Genomic DNA, 21561 nt, shown 5'->3' with positions numbered 1-21561 from the left:
CAGGCCTTGAGGAATGATTTGGAACACTTTTTGAGGAACTACTAGTAATAGATTAGGGACTTTTTGTGTTCCACAGAACACAGTTTAGAAAACACCACATTAGTCTGTCTAGGTATTTCTTGGTGTACTTCAACTGGTTCAAATGGTTGACATACAACGCTACCTGCTTTCTTGATAATGTTTAATTTAATTCTACATGCATTTCATACAGGCTTTTTTGTTAATTCATACTCAGTAAAATTCATTCTTTGTGGTGTACAATTTTACAGGTTTTGAAAAATTCCTAGAGCTGTGTATCTACCACTATAGTCATGGTAAGAACAGTTCCACTGCCCCCCCAAATTCCCTCATGCTGCCTTTTTATAGTCAAACCCTTCCCCAGACCCAATGCCTGGCAGCCATTGGTCTGTTTTTCATCCCTTTGGTTTTGCCTTTATAGAATGTCATATAAATGGAATCGTGCATTATGTAGCTTTTGGGCCTGGCTTCTTTTACTTAGCAAAATGCATCTGACATTCATCCATGTTGTTATATGAATCAATAGTTTGTTCCTTTTCATTGTCAAATTGTATTCCCTTGTTTGAATGGGCCATAATTTGTTTTCCCAGTCATCCACTGAAGAAAGTCATATAGCTTTTTACTTGTCAGAAAATGATAGATAAATGAGCATATGTTCTTAGCTAACAAATGAAGCATACTCTTGGGTAGTATAATAGCAAATGAAATTTTGTTTCAGTAAAAGAGAATATCTGATGAACTGCAAATGATTATATTTTTCTTTTACTTGAGAATAAAAAGCCATGAGAAGAAATTGGGTTTGTCCACATAATCATTAAACATAAAAATATCCCAAATACATTCCCATAAAACTTAAGAGATTTCCACAGAAGCTGTCCCTGCCAGATAGGGAAACTAGTTAATAGAATATCCCAGAAGTATTGAAGGATTATTGGTTATTTGGTCGTGCACCATGACCTCATTTATAGGGCAGACAAAGCAACTCTCTTAGAAGTAGGAGGTGATGGGCCGAGGTGAAGTTCCTTTCATAAGAAAAATAAGATCAACAGAATATTACTTATGAAGATCAGAATAATGCATTGCATCCACTAACCTACTTACTACCTCATTTCATTCTGAATATATCCTCTACTCTCCACTGATCCTTGTGGAAATTCATCAGGGTTGCATTTACAGACCAAGAGTGTCTCATGTTGCAAGATGAGACAGGTCACCTTTGGATGACTCAATTCAAGAAAACTTGTCAATTCAAACTCCCCAGTCTGCGACTACCTCTAAACCCGCTCCAAAGAGTTTTGCTGTCCTACTGACAATCATGCATTTCCCTTATGGCTTTAAAAGGAGGACTTTGGCCTTGATGCTGTTTCCCTGGAGAAAAACTGTTTTGGGTCCAAAGCATTTCTGCAGACAAAGAGCTACAGAGACGCCTTTTATTTCTGCTATTGTTTTCTTTGTTTCACTTTGTTTTGTTTGATGCACTTTGTGGAGGTCAAGCTTACTTCTCTGAAAATGTATGATAATCTCTCTTGCCATTTCCAGGATTCCAAGAGTAACTCCATTTAGAAGATGTAAGATTCCCAGAGCTTCTCAAAGACATCCTGTTTAAGGAGGAAATGGTCTTATTTTACTGGCTTGATATTGAGTGTTGAACAATTTCTATTATTTATGCAACAAACATTGAATAAGTCCTAGGGCAGAGAGCACAGGGCAGTGAACAGGATAGATGCCAATCCCAGCCTTCATGTGTCTGTTAGACACAGGAGAACTGACATGCTTTAAAACAATTTAATGGGGCTAAAAGCTGTTTGAAGCTGGCTTCATGGCTCTATGAGAATATCATCAAACTGTCTACATTCTAGGAAATTTTCCAAATAATGACCACAAGAAATTGGCTATAGACTTTAACTTCCTACAAAGATAGAATTTATTATTGCACATTCTCCTTAAGATTGAAAGTGCAAAAAACTGTTCAGACTCATAAAAATTAAAGAAAAACAAATTATAAAAGTAAAGGAAAATGCTGTTCATTTGAAATTGTGTGTGCCCAGAAAGGTCACTGCATTTGCTTAAAGAGAATATCCCTCAAGGTAGTTGAGAACTCAGACATAAAAAGTGAAAATAAAGGTTTTTAAAAAATCGTGTAGAGATTAAATGTCATTTGTTTTTAAGATGTCCCCAATTCTACCCATTAAAAGAAGATAGTGAGAATCTTGTTAGGTCACTGATGAGTACTGACAGCTTTCGTTGTGGGCCCCAGGCTCTGCTGGGCTTCCAGATAGATATTAACTGCCTTCTCCAGCCCAGAGAAGGGAACCTATCCCCACCCCACTGCACAGAAAGATGCCAACTTTAGCCAAGCTCCCTATAAGGAGGTGATTAATTAGGAAGACCCAGAAAGATGTGATAGTGGGAATGGCGCAGTCACAGAAGCTGAAAACCCCAGAGACACCACTCCCCTGTACCCACCACAGACCATGGTGGGCCTGGCTTTGCCCAGAATGAAATCAGGTCTCAGTGTCTCGCTCTGAGTCATGATCCTCATTCCTCACTGTGAGTGTATTCATCATAACAAAATATCGTAGACCGGGTGACTTAAATGACAGAGACGTATCCTCATGGTCCCGGGGGTTGGTGATAGGAAATTTTCAGCTCCATCATAGTCTTATGGGACCACTGTCATGTATGCGGTCCATTTTTGAACCAAACATTGCTATGCGGTGCAGGACTGTGTGTGAATGAGTGAATGAATGTATGAGTGGCTCTTTGTTCCAGCTCTCTCTCTTATTAGCCATTTTTTCCTTGAGTAACTCAGTTTACCTACTCAAACCTCAGGATTCTAAAGTTAGGGCCTTAACTCACATGGCAATTGTGTTGCTCAAATAAGAGAAAATATATGAAAATGCTTTATGAACATTTTACTTAAATATTAAGAGTTACTATTCTGGTCTGTCAAAACACAGAAAAAAGAGGACAAACGACTAATTTTTGAGTCCAACTAAAATAGATTTTTTATTTTCTTAATATAGCAAGTCTATGCAAATCCACATGTATGGGACCAATTTTCCAATTCCAGTCTCATCCTAGGAGTTCCCAGATGTCCAGAACTCATAATATAAACATTAAAGAGCACCATTAAATTATAGCAAGGACATGGCACTTCTCTTTATAGCAATCCAAGGTCAAATGAACCTCTAATGGGACGCATAGAGATTCTTCTCTTGGATGACTTCAAAAAGGGCTTGGGGACCTACATGTTTATACAAAACATAACCAGGACTCAGAATTTATAAGTAAAATTATACCACAACTTTGGAATCCAGGCTGCAGAATTCCAATAGTATTTAAACTTGAAATGAGACGAAAACTCTGCCATTCCTTTGGTTTGCTTGTCCTGTGCACCAGATTGAATTATGTGGGGCAGAGGGCAAACAGACATCAACCTCAGTTTCTGGGAGATGAAGCTGGACTTAATTATTCTTCTCTCCTTTTTTTTTCCACAAAAACTATTTCAGGGTTTACTTTGACCCAAATCCCCTGTTGGCCTGCTTTGAGGACGAGGTGAGAGGTCTGAGGACTGAGAAGTAGTGAAGGCCAAGCATCTTCATTTGTAAAAGGGAAAGAAAAAAAAAAATAGAAGCAAAGAAAAATGGAACAGGCTTGTAAGGTAATTAGCCATTTTCAAATGCAGCGATGGGCAAAGGAAACAAAACGTAGAACATGTATTAAAAGTCAAGCAGATGGTTTAGAAAATACAGCTGTAGGATCACACAGATTTTGACCATCCAAACCAAATTCAATTATCATGTCTGTGCTGCTTTTCTCTTTCTGCGACTGAAAGGCTATTATTAGGTGCTCTCTCTCTCTCTTTTTTACATCTCCAAGTAATGCCTTCGTAAAACATTCCAAAAAGTAAACATTAGCTTTAGGCCGTTTGATTACTGGTTTCCCAGAACGCTATGTTCTGTCCCATTTCTCTCCATATTCCTTTAATATTAAAAATAGGAAATGACTGAGGCAGTTGAATGGATCTGCCTTGGAGGCTGTTCCCCCAGCCAGTCTCCCAAGCACTGTTGGGTCCTCATCCCACCAAACCCCATTTCATCTTTATGACATAGACAGCCCTATGCCAAGCAGACAAAACCAGGGCACCCATCATATCTAACATGGAAAGTATTTAGAAACTGAGCCCTTCTTTCTTCTCCACCAATTACTAATTCCTTAACAGTGCCTTGTTTTGTTTAAAAAGCTTCCTTGACTATGGCTCATTTTAGGTAAAGGTCGTTTTATTTTTCACATTGGCTTAGCATCTGAATGGAAAGAACTGACTATAAATGAGTCTTTGAACAGGCGAGGTAAATGGAGCCCTGAATAATAAGAAAGCTCACAGAAGGCCCTCCTTGGTGTAGCAGAACCCGGGAACTGATCCGGGCTGACACAGTGATCAGTTGTGATTCCTGCAGATACTCTTATTCCCACGCTACTTCCTTCAAGCTCTGAGCTGACTCAGGGGAAAGCATGTCTGACAAGCCTCGTAGTAGGAACCATTCCCTGGAGTGTCAAAGGGCAGAAAGGCAGCTAACAAGTCAGGCCATGAATTACTTTGCTGCTGGGGACAGATACCAGATGAATATGTGTACCCAGGTTCTGCACAAAAATTTCTTTCATGCTCCTCAAAAACAACGTCACAGAGCAAAGTTTGTCCCAGTGAGTTTGTTTGCCCTCAATATGTGCCTCTGAAGCCAAATGAAAAGAGAAAATGTGAAGGAAAGCAATGGTCATTGCAATTAAGCTAGCAAACAACTTAATCCTGAAGCCAAATTCATTCTCACATAAATTTAAATAACATTTTAGAAAACCTTAAATTATCCCTCATTTCAAATTCTATTCTGTGCTTTGGTAACATTCTTAAGCACATTCGTACACATTTAGAATTGTTGGACACATACTATTTTGCCTTTTCCTTTTGAAATATAACATGATTTCACACATTTTCATACATCACCATTGGCCATGAACTTATCTGTAATAGCAGTACGAAGCTCAGTCTTTCGTTAGTTTAGTCATTCAACAAATATTTCTGAGCACCTCTAGTTACTAGAGACTTATATATAATCAAAAAGAGGATCCCTAAGGATAACCCAATAGGGTTGTTTTTCAACAGTCTTAAAACTGATTTCTTTATATTTTATTTATTTTGCAGAGTCAGGCTTCTGTATCGCCAAATAAAGAGACATTTTTCCTCAAGAAAAAGTGAACGTAAAGTACAAGATCTCACTTCATTTTCTGTGCCTTAATCTCTTCTATGGAAAATGAGGGAGGGATAAATGTGATACCGAAATCCTTTCTTTCCCTGGAATTCTGTGGTCTAGGTTTAAGGACACAGTAGCAACATAACATATATTGTTTTGTTCAAGCATCTTACAATTGCTCTAAGGAGTCATTATGCTGTCTCTAGTCTCTAATTCACCAGCGACAAACACTTAAGAAAGAAAATCGAGTTTATGTCACAAAGCCCCACTAAGTGTTTAGCTGCAAAGTGTGAATCCTCAGAAATAGACCAGGAATTTAGGAACTGGGAACAAAGGGACATATCTTTCACTACGATAAGGGAAGAACAAGGAGGCCTTTGGGAAAACAAGAAAAAATCCCATTATGGGATTCAATGAAAGAAGAGAAAATTGTTTCCTCTTAATAAATATGACTTTATTTCTTTCCAGCCGCCTATTAATCCAAACTTTTAAAAAATGTTCTTGGCACTGGCGATTCCTGTCTGAGCCCATTGCTGTTCTGATTTCCCACTGAGATCTACAAGTGATCAAGAGATCAATAATTCCAAATGGTGTTTTTACAGGAGCATTTCCTTCCAGAGTACGGAAAATGCTCTTTCATGAAGACAGATGGACGCAGTCTGCAGGACCCTGCTTACTCGAGAGAAACCGTCTTTGAAAACTTTTGACAACCAGCGGGGTAGCACGTCTGTTTCTATTTAAATGAGCTCATTACAGTTAATATTTTTGTGACTTCCAACCAGTTGTTCAATCATTTCTCAAGTGTGATATGTTTTAATCAAAAATGAAACACTTCAGGACACAGATATTGTTAACACCCTGTTTTCACTACATCTTTTCTGGAACAGAGTTTCTGGAATAAGGCACTTTTTAAAAAAGGGGGGGATGGTACTTATGATATTTCTTTGTTGGCTGGAATAAAGCAAGTGGAATAATAAACAGGCCCCAAGTTACTGTAAGAATGACATGCCCCTCGTCCACTTTCATAGGTCTGTTTCTTTGGTAAGCCATTTTCTGATCTCGCATAGAGGATTTTATTTTATTGACTACTTTAAAAGACATAGTAAATCTAGTCTATCTGGCATTTTATTGACCAAAATAATCTAGTAAATGGCACTTCTGAGTTTACCAGGAAAATCATAGTTGACACTTCTAATGATGATGGACAAAGGAGAATAGGCTACCAGCCAAAAAGTCAGATGGCAACCAAAGCACACTCCCAGATTCAGGAAATGTCAGAAAGTGACACTTTTGAAGAGAATAAAACTCTCCTTATTACAGGACTGCAATATGTGATTCTGGGGGCATTCTAATACTAGAGATTAAGGGACTCCCTTAAATGTTATTAAAGTGGAACTTTAGTCAGTGTACATTTGAAATGGTAACCTGTTTGGGAGAACAGTCTTCTAGGTTGACATTTGAAGGGGTATTGCCATGGCAAATGCACCCTAGAGGCATGGATCTAAACGGAATCTAGGAAAGACAGAGTGCAGAGTAAGAAATTCTTATTACTTCTTTGCCAGGGCAGAGATAAAAATCACTGGGATGCCGGAAGAGCTGTGGCATTTCAATAAGCCACCACTGCTCCACAGAAATGACCAACAGGACACTCAACACCCCATGTGCACAAATCAGCCATGGAATCTTAATTCGACTTCTTGATAAAAGAGATTAAGTTGATGGAACCATGCAAATATAGCATTCAATTTGGTAGCAAATGATGGCCACTATAAATTAGTAAATTGACGTTCGGGTCCAGATTTATCTCATGCAAGCTGGATGGCCCCTGGGCAAAGCTGGGATGTTCATTCCTAATTCACATTATGCAGTGAGGTCCAGCTTACACTGATGTCAACTCCCTGCCTAACAGAATTACCAAAGTATTGATGCCTCTGCTTTTGTTACCCAAGAAAGATTAAATAATGTTAAATTGTGTTATATTTTAATTCCTTAAAAAGTATAATTAAAATAATAAAAATAACACATAATAGTTATTGAGTATTTGCTAAGTGCCAAGCACTATTTTAAGTATTTTAATGTAGATAGATAGATATGTTTTAATGTATAGACAGATAGATTTAATCTTCATGGCATTCCTAAGAATATGCCCATTTTATAGATGAGGCAATAGAGGCACATAGAAGTTAAATAAATTGCTAAGAACACACAACTGGTGAAAGGCATAGTCCAGATTTGAACTCTGGCAATTTAAATCTTCAGTCCATCTTCTCAATTACTAGACAAAATCGCTCTATTAAATAAAGGTTTTATTGAGCAGTATATGCCCTTGACCAAAGAAGTCAGAGAAAAGTTTTACTGAGTTAAACAAGAGTTTTCCATATATAATAGCATTCCCTAGCATTGTTTTTTTCCCCCCTGGTTTGACTTTGGTATTCAGAATACATCTTTTTTCATAACTCCCATGTGTCTGAGGTCAGGATTTTCTTTTTTTTTTTTTTTTTTTTTTTTTTTGAGGCAGAGTCTCGCTCTGTCGCCCAGGCTGGAGTGCAGTGGTGCGATCTCGGCTCACTGCAAGCTCCGCCTCCCGGGTTCCCGGCATTCTCCTGCCTCAGCCTCCCGAGTAGCTGGGACTACAGGCGCCGCCACCACGCCCGGCTAATTTTTTTGTATTTTTAGTGGAGACGGGGTTTCATTGTGTTAGCCAGGATGGTCTCGATCTCCTGACCTCGTGATCCGCCCGTCTCGGCCTCCCAAAGTGCTGGGATTACAGGCTTGAGCCACCGCGCCCGGCCTGAGGTCAGGATTTTCACATGTGGTGCAAACACCCATTCCCAAATCAACCCATTGACTTCCAACCACAAGTTTACTAGGAGTAATTAAACACTCTGCAGTGCAAAGATCAGGTCTGGGTCAGAGAAAGCAAGGGCAGGGTGGAACTTGGCTGCAATGTTTGTTTGTTTTTCAGTGCATATACCGAGACTATACGACCGACAGCTTTCACCTCATATTATTTTTCTCCTTTGCCAATTATTGACCGTAGGAGCAGTAAACAAAAACCTGTCTTCCTTGCTGCTCTGAAGCAAATACACAATTAAAACACAGGTGTGTTTGTCTTATTAGAATCTTTGCCATGGAAATTCTAAACTATTACCAAGGCAGGGTCATGTTATCTTGCTGTGTTACTGAACAGGAGAGATGGGAAGTCCAAATAGAGACACTAAGCACAGAATGTGCCTGCACAGACGAGGAGTATGGAAAACAGGTGCTCTGACCACAAGTATTGTGTAAGAGGATGATGTTTTCCATGAGGAGGACCACAATGGTCAAGCCAAGCCCAGAGAGTAGAGACCCCAATCTGTTTCTAATCGACATCACTCAGGGGTCAAAGTCGTAATAGCATCAGGTTGATGAGATAGGGACAGGAGCTGGAGATCCACTGACCAGCTAGTTGAGATGGATTGGGCATCTTCCACAGTGCAATCTTTATTCAATCATTTATTCATTCATAGAAATGTATTGTTGAAGGCCAACTATGTTCCAAACACTGAGTAAGACGGGAACTATCCCCTGATCCCAAGGAATGTGTAGTCTAACTCAGGAATCCAGCTCAGCCAGAAGTCCAATTCCAACCAACAGGCCTACCTGGAAGAAGTGGTAAGAGGTGTCCTGATATAGACAAGACGAATAGTTTGGGATAGAGCGTTCAGAATATTTCCAGTCTAGGACCTGTGTTTGCTGGAACATCTGCAAAAATGGGAAGACCACTAGTAAAGTTCAGAATCTGCGGGGTCAGAATCAGTTAAGTTTAGAACAGCAAGCATATCACCTGATAGAAGAGGCTGATCCTGGGCTAGGCACAGTGGCTCACGCTTATAATCCCAGCACTTTGGGAGGCTGAGGCAGGTGGATCACTTGAGGTCAGGAGTTCAAGATCAGCCTGGCCGACATGGCGAAACCCCATCTGCACTAAAAATACACATATTAGCTGAGTGTGGTAGTGCATGCCTCTAGTCTCAGCTCCTCAGGAGGCTGAGGCAGGAGAATGACTTGAACCTGGAAGGCAGAGGTTGCACTGAACCCAGAGCGTACCACTGCACTCCAGCCTGGGAGACAGAGCAAAGATTTTGTTTCAAAAAATAAATAAATAAATAAATAAATAAATAAATAAATAAATAAATAAAAAGAGAAAGAAAAGAAAAAGAAGAAGAAGAGGCTGACCATAAAACAGGTTGTCTGCTCTCTGCCCAGGTGCAACTTCCTGCTGCTGGGCAGCCAATGCTCCACAGACCTCTAACCTAGATTGAAGATGGCCCCATTCTTGCAGGAGGACTGCCCACTGATGCAGGGGCAGGGATGCTGGGGTTGGCAGAAGGTGCTGAGGGCACACTTGGAATTCATGGTATTATGTATATTTTTGGCATCAGATTAACTTTTCCCTAAGTGTTTATCTCCAATTGACATTAAGATTAATCTTGTATTCACTGAGAGCACACCAAGTCATGGCAGAGAAAAGTAGTCCAAATGAATGGTACATGAAAGAAAGGGACTACTAAATACCTAACATTTGGCTAATAGTGAATTAATAGAGGGTCAGTGATGTAAAATACAATTCATTTCATATATTATAGGTAGATAGACATACGTATATAAGATATATAGAACAGATACAGACATAGGCATGTGTCAGCAAGCAGCTCCCATGATGGTAACTGACTGATAAAAGGAAAGAACAACAACAACAACAAAATCCTACCTGCATGAAAACAATTACAAAAATTAGAAGTGCCAATGTCTCCAGATGAGAAGGAACTAGCACAAAGATTCTGCACCATGAAAAATATGAAGGTAGTGACACCATCAAATGATTGCACTAGCTCTCTAGCAATGGTCTCTAACCAAAATGGAAACTCAGAAATTACAGACTAATAATTCAAAGCATGAATTGCAAGGAAGCTCAATAAGGCCAAGACAAAGTTGAAAATAAACACAAAGAAACTTCTAAATCAATCCATGATTTATAAATATCTTCCTTCATTTCATGGATTGATTTAGAAGAGATCAATCAGAGCTTCTGGAACTGAAAAACTCACTTAAGGAATTTCAAAATACAATTGAAAGATTTGTCAATAGACTGGACCAAGCAGAAGAAAGAATTTCAGAGCTTGCAAGCTGGTCTTCTGAATTAACCCCAAGCTGATAAAAATAAAGAAAAAGAATTTTTTAAAATGAGCAAAGTCATTGAGAACTATGAAATTATGTAAAGTGACCAAACCTATGAATTGTTGGTATTGCTGAAAGAGAAGAAGGAAAAGCAAAAACCTGGAAAATGTATTTGAGAAAATAATTCAAGAAAACTTCCCTAATCTCGCTAGAGAGGTAGACAGCCAGATACAAGAAATCCAGAGAACACCTGTGAGATACTATACAAAATGAACACCACCAAGGCATATAGTCACCAGACTGTCCAAAGTCAATGCTAAAGAAAAAAATCTTAAACGCAGCTAGAATTAAAGGGCAGATCACGTACAAAGAGAACTCCATCAGACAAAATGCAGATGTCTCAGCAGAAACCTTACAAGCCTATTTTCAGAAAATATTCCTGTATTCTCAGAGAAAATAAATTCCAACCAAGAATTTTATATCCCATCAAACTAAGCTTCTTAAGTGGAGAGCTAAAATCTTCTCCAGACAAGTAAGTACTAAGCAAATTCATTACCACCAGACCGGTTGTAGAAGAGATCCTTAAAGAAGCTCTAAACATAGAAAAAACAAACAAACAAAATGAAAAAATGAGACCCATCCACCTACTGTCTTCAAGAGACCCATCTTACACATAACAACACCCATAGGTGCAAAGTAAAAGGTTGAAGAAATGTCTACAACACAAACAGAGAAAAACAAAAAAGAGCAGGGGTCCCTATTCTTATATCAGATAAAACTAACTTTAAGCCAGCAATGGTAGAAAGAAACAAAGAAGAACATTGTATAATGATAAAGGGTCTAATTCAACAAGAAGACTTAACCCTAAATACACATTCACCCAACATTGTAGCATCCAGATTCATAAAACAAGTACTTCTAGACCTACGAAAAGACTTAGTCACAAAATAACAGTAGGGGACGACTTCAACACCCCACTGACGGCATTAGACAGATCATCAAGGCAGTAAACTAACAAGGAAATTCTGAACTTAAACTTGACACCTGATCAATTGGACCTAACAGACATCTACAGAATACTTCACCCATTAACCACAGAATATACATTCTTCTCATCTGCACACAGGACATATTCTAAGATTGACTACATGCTTGGCCATAAAGCAGATCTCAATAAATTCAGAAAAATCAAAATTAAGCTAACCATACTCTCGAGCTACCATGAAATAAAAATAGAAATCAATATGAAGAAGATCTCTCCAAACTACACAATTACATAGAAATTAAACAACTTTCTCCTGAATAACTTTTGAGTAAACAATGAAATCAAGGCAGAAATAAAAAATTATCTGATATAAGTGAAAAGAGACAAAATATATCAAAATCTCTGGGATATAACAAAAGCAGTATTAAAAGGAAAATTAATAGTACTAAATGCCTAATTCAAAAACTTAGAATAATCTCAAATTAATGATGTTCCTCTAACATCACACTTAGAAGAACTAGAAAAACAAGAACAAACTAACTCTAAAGCTAGCAAAAGAAAAGAAACAACTAAAATCAGAGTGGAACTGAACAAAATTGAGGCCCAAAAATCCACACAAAGAATCAACTAAACCAGAAGTTTGTTACTTGAAAGGATAAACGAGATTGATAGACTGATAGCTAGACTAACAAAGAAAAAAAAAGAGAGATGATCCAAATAAGCACAATCAGAAATGACAAAGGTAACATTACAACTGATTCCACAGAAATACAAAAGATCTTCAGAGACTTTTATGAACACTTTTATGCAAATGAACTAGTAAAATCTAGGGGAAATGAATAAATTCCTGGAAACACACAATCTCCCAGGATTGAACAGGAAGAAATGGAAACCACAAACAGGTTAATATCAAGTTCTGAAATGGAATCGGTAGTAAAAAGCCTACCAAAAAAAAAAAAAAAACTTCCTTGACCAGATGGATTCACTGGTAAATTCTACCAGACATACAAAAAAGAGCTGGCACCAATTCTACTAAAACTATTTCAAATAGAAACTCCTCCCTAACTCATTCTACAAAGCTAGCATCAGCCTGATACCAAAACCTGTCAAAGACACAATGAGGAAAGAAAACTACAGGCCAATATCCCTAATGAACACATGCAGAAATCCTCAACAAAATGCTAGCAAACTGAATTCAACAGCAAATCAAAAAGTTAATTTGCCATGATCAAGTAGGCTTCATTCCTGGGGTGCAAGGTTGGTTTTGACATATGAAAATCAATAAGTGTGATTCACCACATAAACAGAATTAAAAATAAAAACCATATGATCATTTCAATAGACATGGAGAAAGCTTTCAATAAAATCCAACATCTTTTGTGCAAAAATCAGTACCGTTTCTATACACCAATAACGTTCATGCTGTGAAAGAAATCAGGAATGCAATTCCATTTACAACGGCTACCAAAAAAAAAAAAAAAAACCTAGGAATATACCTAACCAAAGAGGTGAAAGATCTCTACAAGGAGAACTACAAAACACTGCTAAAAGAAATCACAAACAAATGGAAAAATATTAAATATTATGGATTTGAAGAATCAATATCATTAAAATAGTCATAATGCCCAAAGCAATCTATAGATTCAGCGCTATTTCTATCAAACTAACAACATTATTTTTTACAAAAGACTAATCTAAAATTCATATGGAACCAAAAAAGAACCCAAATAGTCAAAGTAATCCTAAGAAGAAGAAAAAAAAAGTCAGAAGGACCACATTACATGTCTTTATACCACAAGGCTCCAGTAACCAAAACAGCATTGTACTGGTACAAAAACAGACACATAGACCAATGGAACAGAATAGAGAACCCAGAAATAAAGCTGCACACCTACAGTCGTCTAATCTTCAACAAAGTCAACAAAAATAAGCAATAGGGAGAGGGATCCCTGTTCAAAAAATGGTGCTGGGATAGCTGGATAGCCATGTGCAGAAGAATGAAACTGGACCCCTACCTTTCACCACATACAAAAATTAACTTAAGACAGATTAAAGATGTAAATGTAAGACCTCAAACTATAAGAATTCTAGAAGAAAACCTCAAAAACATCATTCTGAACATGGGACTTGAGAAAGCATTTATGAGTAAGTCCTCAAAAGGAATCACAACAAAACACAAAAATTGTTAAGTGGGCCCTAATTAAACTAAAGAACTCCTGCACAGCAGAAGAAACTGTCAACAGAGTAAACAGACAATCTGCAGAATGGAAGAAAAAATTCACAAACTATGCATCTGACAAAGATCTATAGAATCCATAAGGAATTCTTCAAACTATATCTTCAAACAGAATCTATAAGAAACTTAAACAACAGGCCAAGCAAATTACAAATAATCTCACTTAAAAATGGGCAAAAGACATGAACAGACACTTCTCAAAAGAACACCTAGAAGCAGCCAACAAAGACCTGAAAAAATACTCATCACTAATCATCAGAAAAATGCAAATCAAAACCACAATGAGCTACTATCTCACACCAGTCAAAATGGCTACGAAAAAGTTAAAAAACAACAGATGTCGTCAAGGCAACAGAGGGAATGCTTACACACTGTTGGTGGGAATGTAAATTAGTTCAGTCACTGTGGAAAGCAGTTTGGAGATTTTTCAAAGAACTTAAAACTACCATTTGGCCCAGCAATCCCATTATTGTGTATATACCCGAAGGAAAATAAATTGTTCTATCAATAAGACACATGCACTCACATGTTCATTGCAGCATTTCACACTAGTGAAGACATGAAATCAACATAGGTATCCATCAATGGTGGATTTGTTAAAGAAAATGTAATACATATACACCTCGGAATACTATATAGCCATTTAAAAAATAGAATCACGTCCTTTGCAGCAACATCGATACCACTGGAGGCCATTATCCTAAGCGAATTAACATGGGAACAGAAAATGAAATACTGTGTGTTCTCACTTATAAGAGGGAGCTAAACATTGGGAACTCATGGACATAAAGATGGCAACAACAGACACTGGAGACTACTAGAGCGGGAGGGAAGTTTGGGCAAGGATTGAAAAATTAACTGCTGGGCATTATTTTCAGCACCTAGGTGACAGGATCATTTGTACCCCAAACCTCAGCATCATGCAATATGCCCAGGTAACAAACTTGCACATGTACCTCCTGAATCTAAAATAAAAGATGACAGAGGAAAAAGAAAGTTATTTAGCCTCTCAACAAACTAAATGTTTGCCCATTTTACACATAAAACAATTTAATCTGTAGTAATATTAACTTTCCCTTTGAAGATTTAGTATGAAGACTAGATAAATGCCATGTGTTCAGCAAGTAGCATGTTGCCTGACACATAATACGTGCTCAACAAAAAGCAAAGCATTTGCTAATTACTCAGTCCTCTCCGTTCATTAACCAAGAGAAGGTTACCAAGTCAGAATCCTCTATCTCAAGCCTCACAGTTAATTAGGAAATGCAAAATGCACTCCAGAAGCAAGTAGAGGATCTTGCTTAGAGCCAAATTCTTTTCATAGCTCATGGTGGGGCTCTACGGAGGAGGTTGAGTGCCAGGTGGGGCTATGGGAACCTAAGGAAGCATGTGGATTGCTATGCTCATCTGGCAATGGCTGTGACTTCTAGGACCAATGATACATATCCAGGCAAATGGGATTAAACTGAGCACTTGAATTATCCCGAACACAGGAGATGGATGAAGGAGCATCTCAGATCATATTGTAGGTGCGGCTTGTATTTCTATCCTCACCTTAGCTGAACTGTCTAGAAAGCTATTTGATATCTGTGAGGTCAAGGGCTTAGGGACTGCAAACAAGAATCTCAGCCCTGGTGCTCAGCAGAAAGGGCTACAAAAATGCATACACCCATGATTTGAGTTGTTTCATATCAGGCTTATTTTTCCCCAAGGTTTGCTTGATTGCCCCCCTCTTCCTGGCTTTACTCTCCCGTGAAATAACATTGATCGGTTCTCTCACAGTTGTCTAGGTTGTGTATCAATCCTCCTAAGTTGGAATGGCATGCATGCTTCTCACTGTTCCTTGTAAAGTGCAACCCTGCTGCCCTCTGTAGCAGGCTCTTTATTTCCTCCCTTGTGCTAATCAGAAACACTTAGCTGCTTTCCTGTTCAGAGGCTGAATTAATAAATTACAAATGCCTGCTATCTAAGATTTGGAGGTTTTGACAAGTGATTTAGTTGATCACAAATGCAAGGTTGTGTCAGGGAGAACCCGTGTTTTCAGGATATAGAAGGTGGATCGGCCTTGAATTGGAAAAATAAACAGGTGAGTTTGATGAGCTCAAATTTGTGGCAGAGCTTCTTAATATTTCCTGAGGTTCTAATCAAAGGAACATCTTAACTAGTCCCAGAGGGAAATGAAAGATAAAAGGCCCACTGTACCTTGCCTTATCATGACTTTCCCCCCACCCCCACCTCATTCCTTTTGCCTGTTTCTAAAAATATCTTGGCAGGTAAGAATTAGTACTAGGATGTTATTTAGTCAAAAACAAAAACCCACTGCATAATGTACCGTACCTTTAACATTTTTAACATCTATTAAATTAAAATCAAGGAAATTGACATAGATAGGATGAAAGAAGATACAGCACCTCTAGCTTATGCCAACTAAAAATAAGAATTATTAATGAAGCCCGGCTTTCTTCTGCTGTGCACATTAATTATTTATGATAATAATACTCTGTACTGCCATATTAAAGAATTTTCTTCACCCAGCTTCCCAGAAAACTCCATCTTCTTGGGGGGGAAAAGGGAACCTCAACATGTTAAGCCCACAAAAGAACACATTCCTCTTTGTATATTTATTATACTGGAAGATGAATATAGTCTTGGGTTATTAAACTGGAATGAAAAACACATCTTATTAGAACTTACATGGTGATTTTTATTCTCACTAGTTTCATATAAACTTAATGATGCAGACTGCATTTTATGCTCATCTATTTTAAAATGGTGCCTGGAGCAAAAAAAGCTTCCATTAATGCCAGTTTGGTATTTCAAATACAATTTGATGTAATTTACTTCAAATATATGTGAACAGAGAAGGATAATACCAGTGCATTTTCTAGATTCAAATGTGACTTAGCTCATGGCAATGATTTGTTAAATCTAAGTTTTTTGCAAAATAAAAGCCAAAAGAAAATTTTTGTTAGTTATAAAATACATATATAAAAGAATGAATCTAACCAGTTTTTGAGGAGAGAAGAGAAAATGGTGGGTTTTATGATAAAAGACTATTTTAACTTTATTCTCGGTTTTAATATTTATCCACCACAAGTAAATAATAATGCACTTTCCCCAGTGATATGCTGAGCTACCGAAATGCATTGTTTTCTCATATTCATATATTGTAGCATTATATTCATGGATATGTCAACATAACATCTTGCAGTTTAGAGAGACTTGATATGTTTTAAGCTTGGCAGAGAAATATTAAATAAATGTTTATATTTCCTAATCTTCAAATTTTCTCTCAGTGATTTTTAGAAGAACTATATTTAAAAAAACTTTAAAAAATAAATAGTATTGTCCTAACAGCTGCTTCTAAAACACATCAAGCCTGATTTGATGTGTGAATCTCAAAGGGAGAGTTCATGTTCGTCTCATCCTCTTTACTTGATGATCAGTGTGCTTGCATGTCTGTTTCCCCTGCTCCATGTTGATGCTAGGTCAGACTCCATGTTAGGAACGGGTGGCTTGTGTGTCTGTTGGAAATGCTATAGTGCATCTTGATGCACTGTAGCTGTCAAAGGTCTCTTCCCTACAGAAACACGCTCTAAGAGGATTACAGAGCCCGTGCTAATTCAAAGGATTTAATATTTTGCTGTGACACCCCAAAAACAAATAGAGAGCCCTTCCATTCCATCTCTGCTCCGCTTGCTGTCAGAAATTGTTTTTTCAGGGGCCAATCATTGCTTATTAACCCGAAAATATCCCTTCTACTGAAACACCAGCTGCTGAAAGGAGAAGGGTCCCAATATTAATATCCCCACTGATTTTTCAGCACGGTGGCACTGCTCTGGAACACAGAGAAGTTGAATGATGATAGACTTGGGCTGTGTTTTCTCTTTCTCATTCCTGGCCAGGCCTGCCATGTGCCTCGGCTGTGGGCAGCTGCCCTCATCCCCTCTTTCTTGATTTCCTCAGGGAAGCAATCTTGCTGTGAAGCAACTGGGCTTGCTAGGGAAAGAGGAAAAATATCCTTGCTTTTCCCAGGGTTGCTGGGTGAATTACAGGAGGAGAAGGACTAGCTAGGGGTAAAGGAAATCCAGAAAATGCTATGCAGTGTCCCGTCTGCAACACGGCCCCCGCAGGCAGGCAGCACAAAGCATAATGTCTGTCCTGGTGAAGGACTAGGCTCTCTGAGAAAGGAGGTACAATCTCCTAATGGGTAAGATACTGATTTAGGAATACTGTCCTGTCATTGTCTTAATGGTGCCAACCCGGTAAGCAAAACATAACCTCTAGTTTCACAGTTTTCCTGCATCCAAGGCTGGAGTTAGGAGCAGGGTGATGGGAGAGTCTGGGAGGAAGGCTGCATCTAGAAAGAAAGACAAGGGAGAAGAGGTGGCTTTTACATTTAATAGGTGTGTCAGCAACCAATACGTTTGCTTCCTTGGCTGCAACTAATAAAGGCAGTTCTTAAGAAAAACAAACAAGCCTATATTTTAGGAAGACTCATACATTTCCAGGAATCCTGGTTATGTGTGTCTATGCCAACAGTCATCCCCACCCCCTGCCCCAAATGCAATGGGCTTTGCTTTCCCCATTGTCCTTATATAGGAACAAAAGAACAAGTTTTCTTTTTCAGTTCTGCAATCACCACCCACTGCAGCCTCAACCTCCTGGGCTCAAGCGATCTTCCTACCTCAGCCTCCCGAGTAGCTGGTACTACAAGCATATGCCACCAAGCCTGGCTAATTTTCTTTTTAAGAGACAGGGTCTCCCTGTATTGCCCAGGCTTGTCTCCAATTCCAGGGCTCAAGCATTTCTCCTACCTCAGCCTCCCCAAGTGCTGGGATTACAGGTGTGAGCCATTGTGCCCCGACTCCATTTTTTGTTTGTTTATTTGTTTGCTTGTGTTTTTAAGCTACATCATTTGCATTTCAACCTAGAAGCTAGAAATGACTAGCAATATAACTGTGTCAAAAATCTAAGTCTTAGTCTGAGCCCAGTAAGAAGCCCACCTAGAAGGGATTCAAGGAGACCGCAAAAATATACCGATATTTCTCATTCTACTTCCCTTTTCCTCATAAGCTAGACGATAAGGAGACTTGAGACTCAGCCAAATCAAAGAAGTGCCTCTAACAGTGTAAGAAGTACATTTCATATTACAAGCCAAGGCACACATGCAGAAACACACAAATGAAACAAGTCTCACAAAACAATACTTACTTTTTCTTTTTTTTTTTTTTTTGGAGACGGAGTCTCACACTGTCACCCGGGCTGGAGTGCAGTGGCGCAATCTCAGCTCACTGCAACCTCCACCTCCCAGGTTCAAGCGATTCTCCTGCCTCAGCCTCCCTAGTAGCCGGGACTACACACGCCCGTCACCACACCCTTTCTATAGATGGGAATATGCTGATATTTCTATTTTATTCTATTCCAATTTCAAGAGCTCAGTTGGACAGCCCACTACTGGGTCACCATGCTGGGTTTGAAAACCATGAGGTCAAAGGACAAGCCCCAAGTTCTGTAAATGTTTAGGATTTTCCAGAGTCCCAGTCTGTCTTCTATTTACTTGTAATTGTGGAAGAACATGTTATATAGATTGAGTGGCAAAAATACATTTAAGAGCAGAAACTGTCTTTCTTTCTCTACTTTGCATGGGAAAGAAAAGAGCATACCTGAAAGGAGATAGACACAAAAAAGCCATCTAATTGTTTTGAATGAGTGATGGTCAGGAATCTGGGGGAAGAGAAAAAGGGAAGTAATAACATGGTAAGGGACTGGAGCTTGGAGCATAAAGCATCCAGAATGCCCACTGTCCACTTTACATTGTTTACCTCACTCCAACATAACCCTCTCCATACCTTTGTACTGTAGTAAAGTATGATACATTCAAATAGCCCCTGTGGTGGGGTGGAAAATGAAGGGCCTCAACCATTCAATGGAATGTGAACTGTCTCACATGCACTCTCTGCCTAGCGAAGTGTGCAGGAAGCAGAAGCCTACTGAGGTGGCCAAGTCCAGCCTTTCTAGAAAGTGACCATTGGCACCATAAGGAGCCAGCTGTGTTTACCAGGAGGAGAAAAGGAGGACAGTGATACTTAATGAGGATGTGACCTCAGCAAGCATGCTGATCTGAGTAAGAACTCTGGCATACAATTACTTAAACTATGAGGGGTTTAGGTGTTTATTTCTTTTTTTCATGGTTGCTATATATCATCATAAGCCAAAGGTTTCGGCCTTTAATGCCAAAGAATCATTCATTTTTCCACCAAATATTTATTGAGCATATCTTAGGTACTGGGCCCTATTCTAGGGGCAGTGGAGAGAAATAAGGCAGAATTCCTACTCTTCATGACAACTGTATTTTAGCAGTAAATCGACGTGTACGTATCCAAACTGCTGAACAGTGATAACTGCCATGAATCTTGCATTGTGAGCATTCAAAGAGGAGTAGGTTATCTCTCAGTATTGAGATCAGAGAAGAATTCATGAAGGACTAGAGTTGGAGGGGTGGTATTTGATATTCAAAGACTGGGAGGTAAGAGAGAACCCAGCATTGGCAAACTATTAGAGCAAGAACATGGGGTCAGTGTAGTGAAATGTAAAATTGCTTTTTCACCTTTGTTGCCCCAATGCCTGGCAAAAAGTAGGGACATGGCACATAAAATTAACTGGCCCTTATAGAGGGAGAATGAATCAGAAATGCTAACTTCTTTGTTCCTGAACAAACAAGCCACAGGCTAGTGTTAAGATTCCAAAACAAATGGAAGAAATGTGAGAAAGTTACTACAGATCTCAGTTGTTAATTAGTTATTTCATCCAGTTTAATAGATTTTTCCATTCATGAGGATTTGGCCTTCTAAATCTGGCTTCTCGTCAGAATGATCTGGAGAGGTTTTCACAACTGCAGATCCCCTGGCACCACTCAGGAATTTTGATTCAGCAGGTCTGTAGTGGAGTCCAGAAATCAGAGAGAAGAGGCACCACTTCTTCTACAGTCCTTCATTCAACACAGTAATTAAGGTTTTTGCATCCCCCACTTTGCAGTATTTCTTTATTAAAAATACTTTTAATTTATCTATTTCCTTTTTACCATGCCATCTAAATATGCTGTGAGAGAAATACAATAAAATGTGGCACTCTAAGTGAACTTGTTTAGATAATCGCAATCATAGGTAATGTTAATTACCTCATGGACCCATTGAAACCACTGAAAACTGAAACCAAGTTTTCATTTCTGCTTTTGCTAAGGAAGGACTTTTCCACTCAGGGCTTATACAGTTAGTTGTTAGTATTTTTGTGTTTTTAAAAAACTCAAATGACAAACTGTACATTTACCCCAGTTTAAATTTTATTTTGTTGTAGTTCACTGACAGTGATGGTAAGTCATAGAGATTTTGTTGATTCTCTAACTGTTATCCATTGAACTTGTGAGCTATCCAGGCTTCTCATTACTTGCAGACTTGACAATAATACCTTCTATGTCTTCATGCATATCTTAATGAAATGTGGAAGAGAATGGCGTGAAGAACAACATCCAATGGGCAGTCACTAGAAATCTCTGTCTACAGCTGTTTAGAGCCTGGCATTCTACTAATTAACCCACGTCAACATGTTAGCTTCCAGTACATAATGCCCTCTCTTGTCAACAGAGATCTCACAAAGGATGTTATCAAACACCTTGCTGGAATCCAGAAATAGGATGTCTGATGTATTTCTCTGATTTACCACATAGGTAACCTGTCAGCGAAGGCATGAGAACAACAGGACATGACTTGTCCTTAAAACCCTCGCTCCATCCCGCTGGAAACTGTGTTTGCAAATAATTGTCTTCATATGCAAATCTAGAGTCTGACCTGAGATTTCAGTCATGTAGGACATGCTCTTTCTGGGATTGGTGCTAGTTGTCCTTAGTTCAGCCA

Source organism: Macaca mulatta, chromosome 4, assembly GCF_049350105.2.
Source record: "Macaca mulatta isolate MMU2019108-1 chromosome 4, T2T-MMU8v2.0, whole genome shotgun sequence".
Taxonomy (NCBI): domain Eukaryota; kingdom Metazoa; phylum Chordata; class Mammalia; order Primates; family Cercopithecidae; genus Macaca; species Macaca mulatta.
This window is presented reverse-complemented; position numbering follows the sequence as displayed.